The 15,679-nt window shown below is 34.4% G+C and overlaps 1 protein-coding gene across 1 annotated transcript in view; it reads right to left on the reverse strand.

The window, feature by feature from the left end:
* KHDRBS2 (KH RNA binding domain containing, signal transduction associated 2) overlaps window positions 1–15,679 on the reverse strand; it is an 890,357-nt gene that overhangs the window by 51,399 nt on the left and 823,279 nt on the right. The window contains exons 12-13 of the transcript XR_011164972.1: window positions 4,951–5,015; window positions 3,880–3,986 (exon numbers count right to left, since the gene is read on the reverse strand). The gene's annotated coding sequence lies outside the window, so the exon portion shown is untranslated. The remainder of the gene's footprint in view (window positions 1–3,879; window positions 3,987–4,950; window positions 5,016–15,679) is intronic.

Raw genomic sequence — 15,679 nt, forward strand, 5'->3', positions numbered from 1 at the left:
CTTGGCAGGCACAGCAGAAATTATTAGTGTTATCTTTTGAAAAAAATCATTTTAATTTTAAGTTTCAAAATTCCATCCTTCCCATCCCCCTACCCAACTGAAAAAGCAAGAAAATCAAAAGCTATTACAAATATATATAGTCAAGCAAAACAAATTCTCACTTTAACCATGTCAAAAAAAAACAAACAAAAAAATAAAACTAATGATGTTATAGATTGAGTCAGTGAAAAACTTCTAGGAATCTGAAATACACACACACACATTTTATGGAAGCTCAGATTTGGATTTTTTTTAATTAAAAAAATGGAATGAAAAACTGTATATCTCTGCTTAACAGTAGTAGATCTGGGCCCATCTCTTCTTTCAGGCTTTCCCTTAAAATCCCATTCTACACTGATTTCTCCTTTATCTGTCTTCAAAAACTTATCATTTGTTCTATATGATTTATTTTGCCTTATAATATTCTATCTTATTGCCCAGTTGCCTATGCTACAAAATTTAGCATGCTAGCATATCATTGGTATCTACATAAATACATGCCTATATATATGGACTTTTAATAACTGTGATGCCTAGATGTATACATGTGGATAGACATATGAGCATATAGGTATATATGTTAATGTATACACATATATGTATATATAAACATCCCCATACACAGATATACTTATGCACCATGGCTATCTTCCTTGAACTCTTCATCTCCATCATCTCATTCTTCTCCCACTAGAAACTTGATCTATACTTAGTATAGTGCCTAGAAAACAAGTGCTTAAGGAATTCTTTATCATTTTCTCTGTCTGTCTCTCTCTCATCTACCTCCCCTTAGCTCTCTTCTTTCTAGTTACATTGTATGCTTACCTTGTGGGCAAAGGATATCTCTTCTACTGCTGCTGGTGGCTTTATTTTGTTTTATTTTGCATTCTGGCCAGCTAGATAGCACAGTAGATAGAGTGCCAGGCCTGTAGTCAAATAGATTCCTCTTCCTGAATTCAAATCTGGCCTGAAAACAATTCCTAGCTGTGTGATCCTGGGAAAGTCACTTAACCCTATTTGTTTCAGTTTTCTCATCTGTGAAATGAATTGGAGAAGGAAATTGCAAACCATTCCAGTTTCTTTGACAAGAAAACCTCAAATAGATTCATGAAGAATTGAACACAACTAAAAACAATGACAATAATTTTGCTTTCCATTGCACTTGAGATAGTGTTCAACATATATTATACATATATGTTTATATATCGACTGGGATGGGACCTATGAATTCAATAATAAAACAAATTCTCTCTACTAATGCATGTTGGCACCTTCTTTGCAACATATTTTTTCTTTCAAATTTTGTTTTTTTTAAATAAATTTATTTAATTTTAGTTTTCAACATTCACTTTTATAAGATTTTGAGTTCAAAACTTTTTTCTCCCTTCCTGTCTCCCCTCCCCCCTACCCAAGACGGCAATCTTATATGCCACATCTATTCTTAAAGAGTTGTCTAGAATACTGAATGGTTAAGTGATTTGAATCCAGGACTTGCTGGCACTGAGGCCAGCTCTCTATCCTACAGTGTCAATAACATGTTATCTCTCTATCTGCATAACAGTAGCTTAAATTAATACTTGCACACAACTATATTCAAATACATATGTATGTATATATACATATGCATTTGTATATACTTTATGGAAGAGACAGTTTCATTTTCCTTCTTTTTATACCTAATGCTACCATATAGCTGGTGATTAATACACAATTAAAATAATATATGTTAGGTATATATATATTATATAATATAACTATGAAGATAGCCCTATGCTTTTATTAGAATGGGGAATTACATAATAAGATACACCCTCTATTGATATACATCACCTACTTATCTATGAAATACAGTCTTAGAAATATGCCTAAGTATCCTTCCTTGCCTAGGATCATACAAGTATGTGTCAGAAACAGTACTTGAACTTAGATCTTCCTGACTCTCAGGAAAACCTCTATTCACTATGTTAGGCTGTTTCTCTGAGTGAAATAAGCTTATAGGTGTATATCATTTTCTCATTTGAACCTCACAAAATCCTTGGAGATAAGGACCAAAGGCATTATTGGTACCATACAAATAAGGCAATTAAACTTCAAAGAATTGAAATGACTAACTAGTAAGTGCTGGAGATGGAATCCTCATCTTTTTGTTTTTGTAAGTACAACACTCTACCTCCTAGCTTTCATCTCTGTCTGTATTCATCTCTCTACATCTATAGTCATCTCTCTGTATCTCAGTCTTCTCTCTCCTTAAGTTTCTCTCTGTATGTGTCTCTATAAATAAATGTACACTATGGATACACACACATATATATATATATACATATATATATATATATACACACACACACACACACACACATATCCATAGAGATAGAGATGATAGAGACATACATATACATATCTATTTCCAAATTGTTATCTAACTAGCATTTGCTGATTCAAAAGTGTTAAAAAAAATCATGAAGGAACAAATGGATATGAAACACTGAAAAATATTATCATAAACTCACCTGATTCTTCATCCCCACTTTTTTTTGGCTATAGTGAAACTAATCTATACTTGATAGAAACAGACTTAAAGAGAAGTAGAATTTAATAGTAGAAAGAACACTGGTGTTTATCCTCAGAGATTTCGATTCAAATGCTGGCTCTGGTACTTACTGTATGACCTTAGAAAAGTTATTTCAACTTCCCAGAATATTATTTTAATCATTTATAAAATGAGGATAATCATACTTTTGCTATCTGCATCATGGAGTTATTGTGAGAAAAAAAAATTTATAGGGCTCTAGTTGTAATCAGTGCCTTTCATTCAACATTTCTTTCTTGGAGAAAGTTAAAATCAGGCCTACATAGGCCTCCTACACAGAAACCTAGAAGAACCACTTATGTAACATGATTTTAGGACAACTGAGAAAACCATTCTCCCCTGCCCCAGTCCCCAATCATTTCTCCATCAGCATGTCACAATTCCTACTTTTCTAATTCTTCATTGAGTGGTAGCTTTACCCTCAAAGGGAATCAGACAAACTATAAATATCCTACCTAGGGAAGTAACATATTAAAACCATTAGTGCTCATTTAGCACCTACTGAATACATTAGCACTAATTAATTTATCATATACCTAGCAGAATGTAGCTTTATGATAGAATGGAATTAGTATGGAGCCCTGTGATAGAGAGCAACTCAGTTTTGAGAGATCTTTAGGAATGGTCCAAAATTCACAAAAGAACCTGCTTGCCTGAGTCACATATCAACTTTATCTCCACAGAATGCATACTGTTTTAATATGAACATAATTAGTATTACTTAGTCAAGACCATAATGTCATTGGAACATCTTCACCATTTAGGCTAGCAGGTTCTTTTGTGAATTTTGTTGTGATATGATTTAGGGAGAATTTTCTAAAATTCTATTTTTTAACTATGCAAATACATTTGTATCTAAAGCATTTTGCGCATTGTGAATTTTTAAGGATTTGAGGAAATTGAGAGGAAGAGGTATTTGAAATGAGGATGTCTTAGTCCTCTTGGTATAGTAACGTTACTGAACTCAACCCCTAGACCTACATCATGCATTGGACTTTGAGAGTCAATCAGCAATGGAGAATATGATATAGTAATTGCTCAGAGTTTGTTGAAAATCAAAATTCTCTCAACATCTTCCTCTTTAATGCTACAATACCACTATCTCAAAGGCACATGATAATCTTTTCGGTAAGAGACAAATTCTTTTGCACTGAAAAAGGAAAATAGAAGTTAACTGACTCTCAAAGTTACAGACCTGGAAGTGTTAGGTAAGAGATATAGAAGTAAATCTTTCCAAAATGAACACTTACTTGTTTGGCATAAATTTGACATCCCACTTAGCACTGATCAGATGCAAAGAACAGCTTCATTCATTCAAGTATTTCTGTTCCTGTTCTCAAAATGGAGTGTTGCGTACCTGTCAAATAAGCAGAATTCATAACCAAAATCAGAAATAGATGAGAACTCACCTTCCTTGTTAAAAACACCAAATCTCCAAAGGGCAAATGTCAGATTTATTTCAGCCATCAGTTTAACTATCATAAATCTTCACCTATATTCTCAAATAGGAAAAAAAAAAACAACAACTTTAAAGCATTATGCATGCACATACATATACATATGAGTCTATAAGGCACTATGGTGTGGAATATCAATTTGGCAAGTGGCAAAGTTAATGATGGCAGCAGTTGTCAAACATACTCAAAACAAAATAAATCAACCATCCAACCTCTTGTATTTAAGTGCTTTTTATTTTCAGTGTTTTAGAAACAGTTTAATTTTAAACAGCATTCTAGTTATGAGCAGTCTCTCTTGAAGAAGTTTTTTTTTATGAGATTGAATGGAGATAATGACTACCATTAGTCACTGCCATTAGCATAAAGCATTAGAAACACTACAATATTTATAACGGGTGATGACATGACAGTAAAAATATGACTTCCTATCACTTATGCAAGCTTTTGACTACAGCTGACTGCTATTTTATAAAGTTAGACAGATAGAAGACTGGTAATAGTACATTTAATGGCATGTTCATCATCAGACCTAATTGTTTTCCACCACAGGGTATGAAGCTTTATGTCCTCCATCAACCCCAAACAAACAGCTATCCTGCTTAATGGCTGTTCAATTAATGTTTATGGGGCCACTTTTATCCCCTGAATTATTTGATAAATGCACTTGAAGAAGACATGTAAGAACCAAGTTTCATGGGTACCCCAACTCACATTAAGCATCCCCCCAGTTCTGATCATCCCAACAGTTTAATTGAGATGTACTCTTTTAGAATCAAAAACATTCATCAAGGTTCACTATATCTTCTCCCTTGACCACTCCCTGCCTTTGGTGTTCATTGTAAACATCAAAGAAAAAAATCAAACCTGTAAAGGCAAATGGTCTGTGTAGCTTCAGCCTTGTTGCCTTGAAACTTCAGATCAAATCAGGGCTAAAATAGAGATGACGGGGTCAGGTCAACTCAGATAAGGGGCAGATAGTTCATCCCACCAGAGACACCAATCCTTTACATTTCAATTGCCCTCTTTAACCTGATACTCAGCACCTGTTCATAACTCTGCCTTCCTTATGTTATTGTCTATGTTGATCTCTCCTCCCCCCCCCCCAAAGGTAGATCAAAGATGGGCTTCTAGCCAATTTCTTGGTCCATATTAATTCATCTCTCTTTCTTTAGGCGGAAGCCTGTAAAGAGCTGAACAACTTTCCTGCAAATATGTTTTCACTGAGAGCAGGCATTGGTCTAATTCTGAAAGGAGCTGATTTCTGACTGGTGTAAGGTAATTGTACAGAGCAGTAATATATTCATCCATGGCTTCCCCTTCTAATTCAAGAGCTCTGATCTCTGGATGCTAATGATGTATTACAAGCCTATTTCTCTGAGAGAAAGGCTATTAATCATTAATATTCCTTAGTTCGCTAAAATAGCTGGACACAATTAGACATAAGGGGGAAGTAAAACTAAAATTGAAGGAAAGGTAGTAAAAATTTCTTTTTGGAAATTGAGCATCTTTTCACACCACAAACCTTGACTGATATTTGCTGCATTCAGCAGAATAAATCAACATATTTGCATATATACATACATACATACATAATATTATAGCTAGTTAGATAGTTGTTTTGTTTCAGTTGTGTTCAACTCTTCATGACCCCATTTGAAGTTTTCTTGGCAAAGATACTGGGGTGGTTGAGAAAAATTGATGAGTGAAATCTCCAGATGAGGAAAGCTGAGGTAAACAAGGTTAAGTGACTTGCCCAAAGTAATGCAGCTAGGAATTGACTGAGACCAGATTTGAACTCAGGTCCCTCTGATTCCAGGACTGGCACTCTATCTACTACACCACCTAGCTGCTAATACATATGTATACGTATATATAACAAGTCATTTAATATATATAATCACTTTATATATATATATATATATATACACACATGCATCTGTATATGTAAAATATTTGTCTATGTGTGTATATATATAATATACATATATATATACACACACACAAACACATATATGTATAGATATCTGTTTTGATCAAAGTGTCATTATGGTTCTCTTATCTCCCCACCCAGAAGTTTTTGTACATCAACACGAAGTTCGTAAACAGGGACAAATGAGGTGGGCAAGTTTAAGGGCTGTCAAACCTTCCTGACAGCTTCCTGCAAAGAACAGAGCTGAGAAATGACAAACTTATCACCTGACTGACTGATGTTTAAAGCTGACTGCATCTGATTAAGAGGCAATGAGCCTTCCGTTGCCAAGTTCATTTGGCATTTCCTAAGTACCTCTTCAGTTGAAAATTATGCTGTTGAACTGATTTGAATTTGATTAGTTTAACTCTACAGTTTTATTATTTGTAATAAATAAAACCAGCTTTTATGGTGGTGTAGCACATTAAGAAACATTTTAGCAGAGAAACTGACTTATTTTTATTTCTTGTGTATTATTGATTGACTTTTTTCCTTAAGAAGCACATTATATAACTTAGCAGGGTGTAGCCTATTTGATATTTCATTCTCCATGTTCCCAGATATGAATTGATAACCTCACAAACTTCTTGTCTACTTCAGAAGCTACAAAGAAACAATAATAACAATCAAACATTTCAGTTTCTGTGCTCATACTGGAGGAGTGCTTTGTACCTGTCAAGTAAATAGAATTCATAACTAAAATCAGAAGTGTTGATTTATTTGCATAACATTTATGAACCCCTTTCTCATGTATCATCTCAAAATTACTACAAAACACTCATGTATGTTAGATATGGAAGCCTTTAGTAGGAAGATAGTAAGAAGGAAACCCACTAACACACTAAGGAAAAATTCCCATGCTCAATTATAGAGGGGCATCATGGCAAAATAGCCAGGTTTAGAGTCAGGAGGATCAAAATTTATATTCTTCCTTTGACTTGTAATAAGTCTGGGATCATGGTCAAATTGCTTAATCTCTTAGGACCACTGCTGTCTCCCAAAGAGTTTAAGTTATAGATAAATTCTTGTTCTTCATAACCAAGTTCCCCACTCTAAGGAAATCACAAATCCTGATTGAAACCAAAAAACACAAAAATGATTATGAGCCAGATATTGAGAATCACCATGGTTTAGTGGATAGACTGATGGGCTTAGTGTGAGGAAGATGTTGTTGAAATCTTACCTCTTACTTTTTCTAGTTATAGGTACCTGGATAAATCACTTAAGCTCTATATACCTAAAACCACTCCCTAGGCCTTATCTATTAAGTCATGAATTCCATGGAATTCTGGCTTTGGGATTTCTCATTGATAAGAAAGCAAAATATCCTTCATTCATTCTTGCATTTTGAATCTGATTGTTTCTTTAAAAAAGGGGTTCAAATGCAGCAAGGATTGGACTCTGGTATGAATGTTAAATAAGAAAATATTGAGTGTCCTTGTGAGTAATACAACAATTCATCAGAAGGTTTCACTAACTTAGGTCTTGTTATCTTAACGTTAAGATACTGAATTTGAAGATACAGTGTATTTCTGAAGAATTATTTGATAGGTTGGTTTTTCTCACAAGCTGTGAAGTTATGAAGTGGACTTATCAATTAGAACATTTTGTGGATGACCTGGAGAAGTCAGATTATTTACCAGATACATGTATTCTATTCAATGAGTCACTCTAGTTATAAATCCAAAGACAAGAGTGAGGTGGGGACTGAGGCAATTTGAAAAGCAATTTAGAAACAACTTTAATGATTGGAATAAAATATATTTAAAAATAATGATTTAATTCTAAAGTTCAGTTGTGAGAGATGTCATGGTACAATTGATAGATTTAGAGTCAAAGGACTTGAGTTCAAATTCTGCCTGCTTCATTTACTAGCTGTGTGGCATTGTGCAAGTCACTAAGACTGTGATTCATTTCTTTTTTCAAAAAAATGAGGAAGTTGGACAAAATGGCTTCTAAGGTCCTTTCTTGGCTCAGTATTGTTTTATAGGATTGACTAACGAAACTGTAGGATTTTAGGTTATGATACTGCCTAAATATGCTGAGAATTAGGAAGTTATTAAAATGAATTAAGTTCCTCTAAGGCTTTGAAAGGAGATAGCTTAGTGGCTCAGTGGAAAGAGCACTGGGCCTAGAGTCAGGAAGACCTGAGTTCAAATCCTCCCTCATACACTTACTAGCTGTGTGATCTCAGGCTCTGTTTATCCCATTTAACTTCTGTTTTACTTCTTTTTTTTTCTTTTTGGAGGGCAAAATTGTTTGGAGTTAAGTGATTTGCCCAAAGTCACATGGCTAGTAAGTTTATCAAGTGTCTGAGGCTGGATTTGAACTCAGTTCTGAGGCTGGATTTGAACTCAGTTCCTCCTGACTCCAGGGCTGGTGCTCTATTCACTGCACCATCTAACTACCCCCTATGTTTCTCTTAACCCACTGGAGATGTGAAGTAAGTAGAGGGAGATAGAAATCCACTGGAGAAGGCAATGCAGAATATTTTAATTATCTTTGCCAAGAAACCCCCATGGATGGCTTGGTCCATGGGGTCATAAACAGATACAACTGAAGAACAACATGACTTTGATCTGTCAAGACAAATGGTGTCAAACTCAAACAGAGATAGTGGCCACTTCCTTTAAACAAGCAATACCACTACTAGGTCTGTGTCCCAAAGAGATCATAAAAAAGGGGAAAGGACCCACATGTACAACAATATTTATAACAGCTTTTTTCTGTGGTGGCAAAGAATTGCAAATTGTGAGGATGCCATCACCTGGGAAATGGCTGAACAAGTTGTGGTATATGAATGTAATGGAATACTATTGTTCTATAAGAAATGATGAGCAGGTGAATTTCAGAAAAACCTGGAAAGACTTACATGAACTGATGCTGAGTGAAATGAGTAGAACCAGAAGAACATTGTACACAGTAACAGCAACATTGTGAGATCAACTATGATAGATTTAGCTCTTCCTAGCAATATAATGATTTGATCCAATTACAAATGACTAATGATGGAAGATGTTATCTATATCCAGAGAAAGAACTATGCAGTCTGAATGCAGATAAATGCATGCTATTCACTTTTTTGTTTTTTTTCTTTCTCATGTTTTTTCTCTTTTATTCTGATCCTTCTTTCACACCATGATTAATGCAGAAATATGTTTAATATGATTGTACATATATAACCTATATAATATTGCTTGCTGTTTTAGGGAGAGAAGAGAGGGAGAAAAATTAGGAACTCAAAATTTTACAAAAGTAAATGTTGAAAATTGTCTTATATGTAATTGGAAAAATATTATTGAGTGCAAAAATAAATAAATGAATGCATGAAGGAATAGATAAATCAATCAATCAATAAGGGAAAAACAAATAATGGCAACTACATGAGCATTAGTGGAGAACAAACATTGACAATTTCAAAATGGAATATTACTTATGTTTTATTTTATTTTAATTTATTTTGTCAAATATTTCTTAATTACATTTTAATCTAGCTGCAGTTGGGAGTGAGTAGGTAATATTTAGCCCACAGAATGCATATTTGACAAGTCTGGTAAAGTCCATTCCTGGAAGCAATAGTTATGAAAAAAAGCTACTTTTTTAAAAATAAAAATTTTCAGGATGTTGCAAAGTTCGTTTCCAGATTCCAAGCTCCCTATAAAAGCAGAATACACCTGTATAGCATTTAACATTTTGATGATGTTGGCTGTATGGCAGCTAGATGAGGAACACTATTATCTCTGAAGAATTGAGGTATCACACAGAAGTCAATGGGTAGGTATATAGAGGGTGTAAGCAGGCTTTGGTAAATAACCAATGAGTTCTAAGGGAGAGGAATAAAATATATCATCAAGCACTGATAGGCAGAAAAGATGGGCTCATCATGTGACAAGATAAGAAATGGCAGGTGCACAGCCAGATGGCTCCATTAACTGTCTCATGATTTTGGGAGAAATGTTTATAGCATAGTGGGTTAACCTTATGGAAAACTTTGAAGATATGGATAAGTGTTGCATAGATTGGGGAAATAAGGATGACTTGACTGCAATCACTGAAGGGAGCTCCAGAATCAATTACATCACAGATTGATTTGAGTGTGAGTACTTAAGAACTGGATTAATGCTTAAAATTTTTGGCACTGACCATCTTCCTTTTAAAAAAATACATAGATTCATGGAAAGTTAGACACAGAAGAGATAAAATTTGGCAATTTTCAAAGCACTACATAAATGACTATGCTATTGTTTTTTAAATTACATTTATCATTATAAATTAAGAATCTGAGGCCAAGCAAGGTGAAGTGATTTGTTCAAGGTCACAAAACTACTAAATGGCAGAGTGAGTATTTTAAGCCCAATCTTTTTACTCTACCATACTGCATCATTTATTGTTACAAAGTTAACTTTTTTAAAAAAGTTATAATTTAGAAAACATAAAAAGGTGTTCCATATTTGGTCTCTGTTTTAAGATTAGCCAGAATGATGCCTTGCCGTAATAAAAAGATGATGATACACACATATGTATGTATACACAAACATATATATCTACATACATTTATAAATACATATACATATATACATATTTAGCTAGCTATCTGTCTATTTTTCTTACTACTTATTAGGGAAACAAGAAATCATAATCTCCTAATTTGTTAATTATTAACAGACATTATTTTAGTTACTTTACCTGTACTTTAGATACTTTAGTTATCACACTAATTCCACTTATATTTCTAAAAGCTATTTTGATCTAAGAGATAAAGTATGTTTTTATTATAATTTTAGAAATGAACTCTAGGGGCAGCCAGGTAGCACAGCGAGTAAGAGCACCAGCTCCAGTGTTGAGACAACCTGGGGGATTGAATCCGGGCTCAGACACTTAGCACCCACCCAGAAACACCTGGCTGTGTAACCTTGAGCAAGTTACTTAACCCCAATTGCTTAAAAAATTTTTTTTGAAAAAAAAATGAACTCAACACAAAAACAATAAAGTGTTTCTGATGTATTTATTTTTCTATTAAGAGATCTAGACTTGGAAGGCAAAGCAATTACTAAAGTAGTCTGGGCAATATAAATAAGAGTATGCTTTAGAGAACCCCTGCATGATGTCAGTATTGTACTTTGTTATAGAGAAGGCTGCAGAGCAAAAGGAAATGATTTAGTATTCTGTCTTGGCTTGTATAAGAAGATTATCTTACATCCCCAAGAGCATAAAGGCTGTTTTGTCATTAACAACTTAGGTGTTAGGTCTTGTTTACACTGACTAAGTCTTCATATTTTAATTAGTCACCTATGCTAGTCTAGAAAGGAAATCCATTTCTTGATCTCACAAATTAATCAGGCATCCATATGGTCCTGCATGCATGAGAACTGATGTTGTGTGATGCCTATCTAGTTATCTGAAAACATGACTGTGAGTCAATAACAAAGAGTTTGAAAGCTGTTTTGATTGGTATTTTTCAGAGACACTCTAGGATCAGCTCAGGTTTTTTGGACTGGTTGCCTTTATCTTCAAAATGAAGATAGACAGAGGGGAAGTATAATTTGGGTGAATTTGCTGTGGGACAATAAAATACCTTCAACTTGATTCACTGGAGGCTGGCTTAATGCCCCATTCGTGACAGAATGGGTATTTCAGGGACCTTGCTGGGCCATGTAGCCATAAAGGTGAGCTGTAATGAATCAGGACAAATGTTTTGAATCTATCCAATTCATCTGCTCTCATAGATTTAGTCTGTCTAGGTCTTCTGCTAAGTGACATGGAGGGTTGAACAATTGCTCAGTAAATCCAATTAAAGATAACAGCTGATCTGTCTAATTCAGACACAAACCATACTTTGTTTTTCTTAAGAGTAAAGTATATTTTTCTTTCCATCTGGAAAATTGCTATAATTTTGCATTTGATTTTGTAAACACATTTCAAATAACTGTATATATATAATTCACAGCAGTGGATTAATACTTGTAAGGTAAAATTGAAATCTTGATTCTATAACCTATTTTATGTGACTTTTATGTGACTTTGATCAATTCATTTAAACACTCTGGACCTCAGTTTCCTCATCTATAAAATGAAGACTGTTGAACAACCTCTAAGTTCTTTTAGGGCTAAAGTTATTTTACTTTCATAATATTCCTACTATACAGTTTTGTTGCTTCATGTTTAGTGGAAGAATTTTAACACTTTTTCTTTTTCCATTCTTTTTATCTTGAAATCTCTTGATATATCACCTTACTCTTTCCTACTTTTCCATAGTCTCTTATGATGATGTGGTCCTTCCCCTTGCCAAGGTTATTCCCTCTGGAATTACACTTACTCCTATTCCTTTCTGCTTTTCCAGAAGATTGAGTGCTCAATTATCCCCCTCTCTCTTGAATTGTCAGTCTCTTCTTTTCAACATCCTTACTACATTTAAATATGTTCATCTCCCCATCCTCAAGAAAAAAACAACAAAGTCTTCATTAGATACTACCATTTCCTCAAGCTATTGTCCTATATTTCCTCCATTTCTCAGCAAAACGATGTCCATACTCAGTATTTCCATTTCCTCTCCTATCACTCAGTTCTCTATCCATTTGCAATCTCATTTTAGACTTCATTACTTAACCATTGTTGTCTCCAAAGTAACTAGTGATTTTTTTTTTTTGCTTTTTGGAGGGCAATTGGGGTTAAGTGACTTGCCCAAGGTCACATGGCTAGTTTTTGTGTTAAGTGTCTGAGGTTGAATTTGAACTCAGGTCCTCCTGACTTCAGGGTCAGTGTTCTACTCACTGCACCACCTAGCCACCCGAAACTAGTGATTTCTTAATGAATAAAACTATTTTTTTGTTTTTTTTTTTGATAATGCTTTTCTTCATCAAACTGTTTCTTGTATTTGACAATATTGATCACCCTCTCCTCCTGGATACTCTCTTCTTTCTGGGCTTTTGTGACACTATTCTTTCTGAGTTTGTCTTCTACCTTTTTGGCTAGTCCTGAAAAGTTTCCTTTGTTGACTCATCATCTACATTGTACTCCTTAACTGTGGGGGTTCCCCAGTACTCCATCCTGATCTTTGCCCCTCTATATTCTCTTTATCTTGGTAATCTAATTGTTTTTAACTATCATCTTTACAAAATTACTCTCATACCTACATACACAAGATTAATCTCTCCCCCATGCTTCATTCTGAGATCACTAATTACCCTATTTTACATTTCAACCTTTATATCTACCGTAGGAGACATCTCAAATTCAAAATATTTAAAACAGAATTATCTTTTAAACTTGTATTTATTTGTTTTTAACATTCAATTAATTTTTGAGTTCCAAATTCTTTCTCTCCCTCCAGCATCTTGCCCACCCACTGAGAAGGCAAGCAACATGACATCAATCATACGTGTAAAGTCATGTAAAACATATTTCCACCTTAGATATGTTGTGGGAGGAAAAGCAAAAAAAGAAAGTATGAAAAAGTATACTTCAATCTGAACTCAGAATTCATCAATTTTCCTTCTGGAGGTGGATAGCATTAAAACAAAATTCATTTTCTTTTTTTCTAAACCCTCATCTCTACCAAGCTTCCATATTTCTGTCTTCTAGGATAATGTCTCAGATCTTGGCATTATCCTGGAGTGCTCACTCTCCCTTACCCCACATATTCAATCAGTTGCCTGATATTACTCAAAAATCACTCTCATGCAACCTCTTCTTTCCATTTTCCACAGCCATCACCTTAGTTAAGGCCTTCATCTCCTCTTTTCCTCTTCATCACCACCTCTTGATTTCCGTAGCTTAATTCAAATGTCAGATAAATTCCTACCTTCTCCAAAAAGATTTTTTGATCACTCTTCCCTTTTTTATTAATTTATTTTAAATTTAAATACCAAAACTTAAATGTACAATAAGAAAAAAGGAAACATATTATGAACTTAAATACTAAAACAAATACAAAATAAGACAAGAGAAAACAATTGCCATGTGCACAGCAGAATGTAAGAGGATTCAAAATACACAGCAAAAATTTCCATTTTTAAAAAGCCTATATAATAAATACTACACATTGTGTTCAGAGAGGTTCATCCTTTCTTTGCTTCCTTGTAAGTTTTCCTTTGCTCTCTGCTGTGCATTTTTTTACTTTTTTTTTTCAGGGGGAAGGCAGGGCAATTGTGGTTAAGTGACTTGCCCAAGGTCACATGGCTGGCTAGTAAGTGTTAAGTGTCTGAGGCTGGATTTGAACTCAGGTGCTCTTGACTCCAGGGCTGGTGCTCTGTTCTCTGCACCACCTAGCCACCCCCACTTTTTAACTTTGTTGTTTTTTCCTCATTCCTCTCCCTCTCCCCCAAGAAGGCTACAACTGAGTATGGATACACACACACACACACATATATGCATACACTTACACACATATGTGTAAATATACTTTGATATGTATAACCATATATAAATATGAGTACATGTGTATACATACATACATACAATCATATGCATTTATGTAAGACCATACTACTCTTGTTTGTCCTCTATTTGTCTGAGGCTTGATAACATTTTCCTTCCTAAGTCCAAGTCTTTTCATATTTTTCTGGGTCCACCAACTCATCATTTCACATACCACAGTAATATTCCAACCTTATTCTGCCTAGTTATTTCAAATAGTCTAAAAGAAAATTGATTAATATGACTGACATATGGTGTATTTTCACTATTTTACTCTTTTGATTAAATCTATTTTAGCTTTGACTTCTTCTGAGATCATGATTACCACCCCTGCTTTTTCTTCCCTAATAAATTCTACTCCTGATCTTTATTTTAGTTTCATGTGTATCTCTTATTACCTATACCTTCTGACTCCTCTGTTTTCCTTCTACCTGTTACCTTGCCTTCCTATTACTTAACCTACCCCCCACCAAGATCCCTCTCTTATCCTCTCCCACCCCTCACCCTTGGCCCTTACCCTCTTGTTTCTACCCAAATTTGACTATAATATTCCTATGAGTTTTCCTCTTAGGATCGCTTTTAAGTGGTGATGGATGGATTTTTTCTATTTTTACTCCCCCCCCCCCCCCCCTTATACTAATCAAATTGTTCTAATGCTTTAGGACAGTTTTCTTTAATTATTTCTTGTATTATTGCATCAAGATTCTTTTTTTGATCATAGCTTTCAATTAGTCTGATTATTTTTATGTTTTCTCTTCTTGATCTATTCTCCACATCTGTTCTTTTTTTATAAGCTTATAAACTGTTTGTATTATGGTTTTATAGCCTTCCAAATATACACACAATTCCCTTTTTATCCCACTCACATTAACCTAGATACCCTTCTATAATCACCCTCCTATTATCCTATTCCCTCAACCTCTTATTTCCTTATATATTTAGAAGACTTTTTATTCCCTTCCAAAAGTATATATTATTCTCTTTAACCCTGACCTGATGTGAGTGTGGTTACCTCTAAACATCCTTCCCTTATCCTCTCCCCTCTCCATATCTCTTTTATTTCTTTTTGAATTTATAAGACTTTTATACCCTTCTAGATATAATATATTGTTCCCTCTTTAATTTATTCCTGATGAGAGTACTGTTCCAAAAATACCAGCTATACTCTCCCATCTAATTCCTCTGTATCAGTTTTTCCTCTCATACCTC

This window comes from Petaurus breviceps, unplaced genomic scaffold, assembly GCF_028583685.1.
Source record: "Petaurus breviceps papuanus isolate PSGF00001 unplaced genomic scaffold, PetGlider_PUasm1.0 90822, whole genome shotgun sequence".
Lineage (NCBI taxonomy): Eukaryota > Metazoa > Chordata > Mammalia > Diprotodontia > Petauridae > Petaurus > Petaurus breviceps.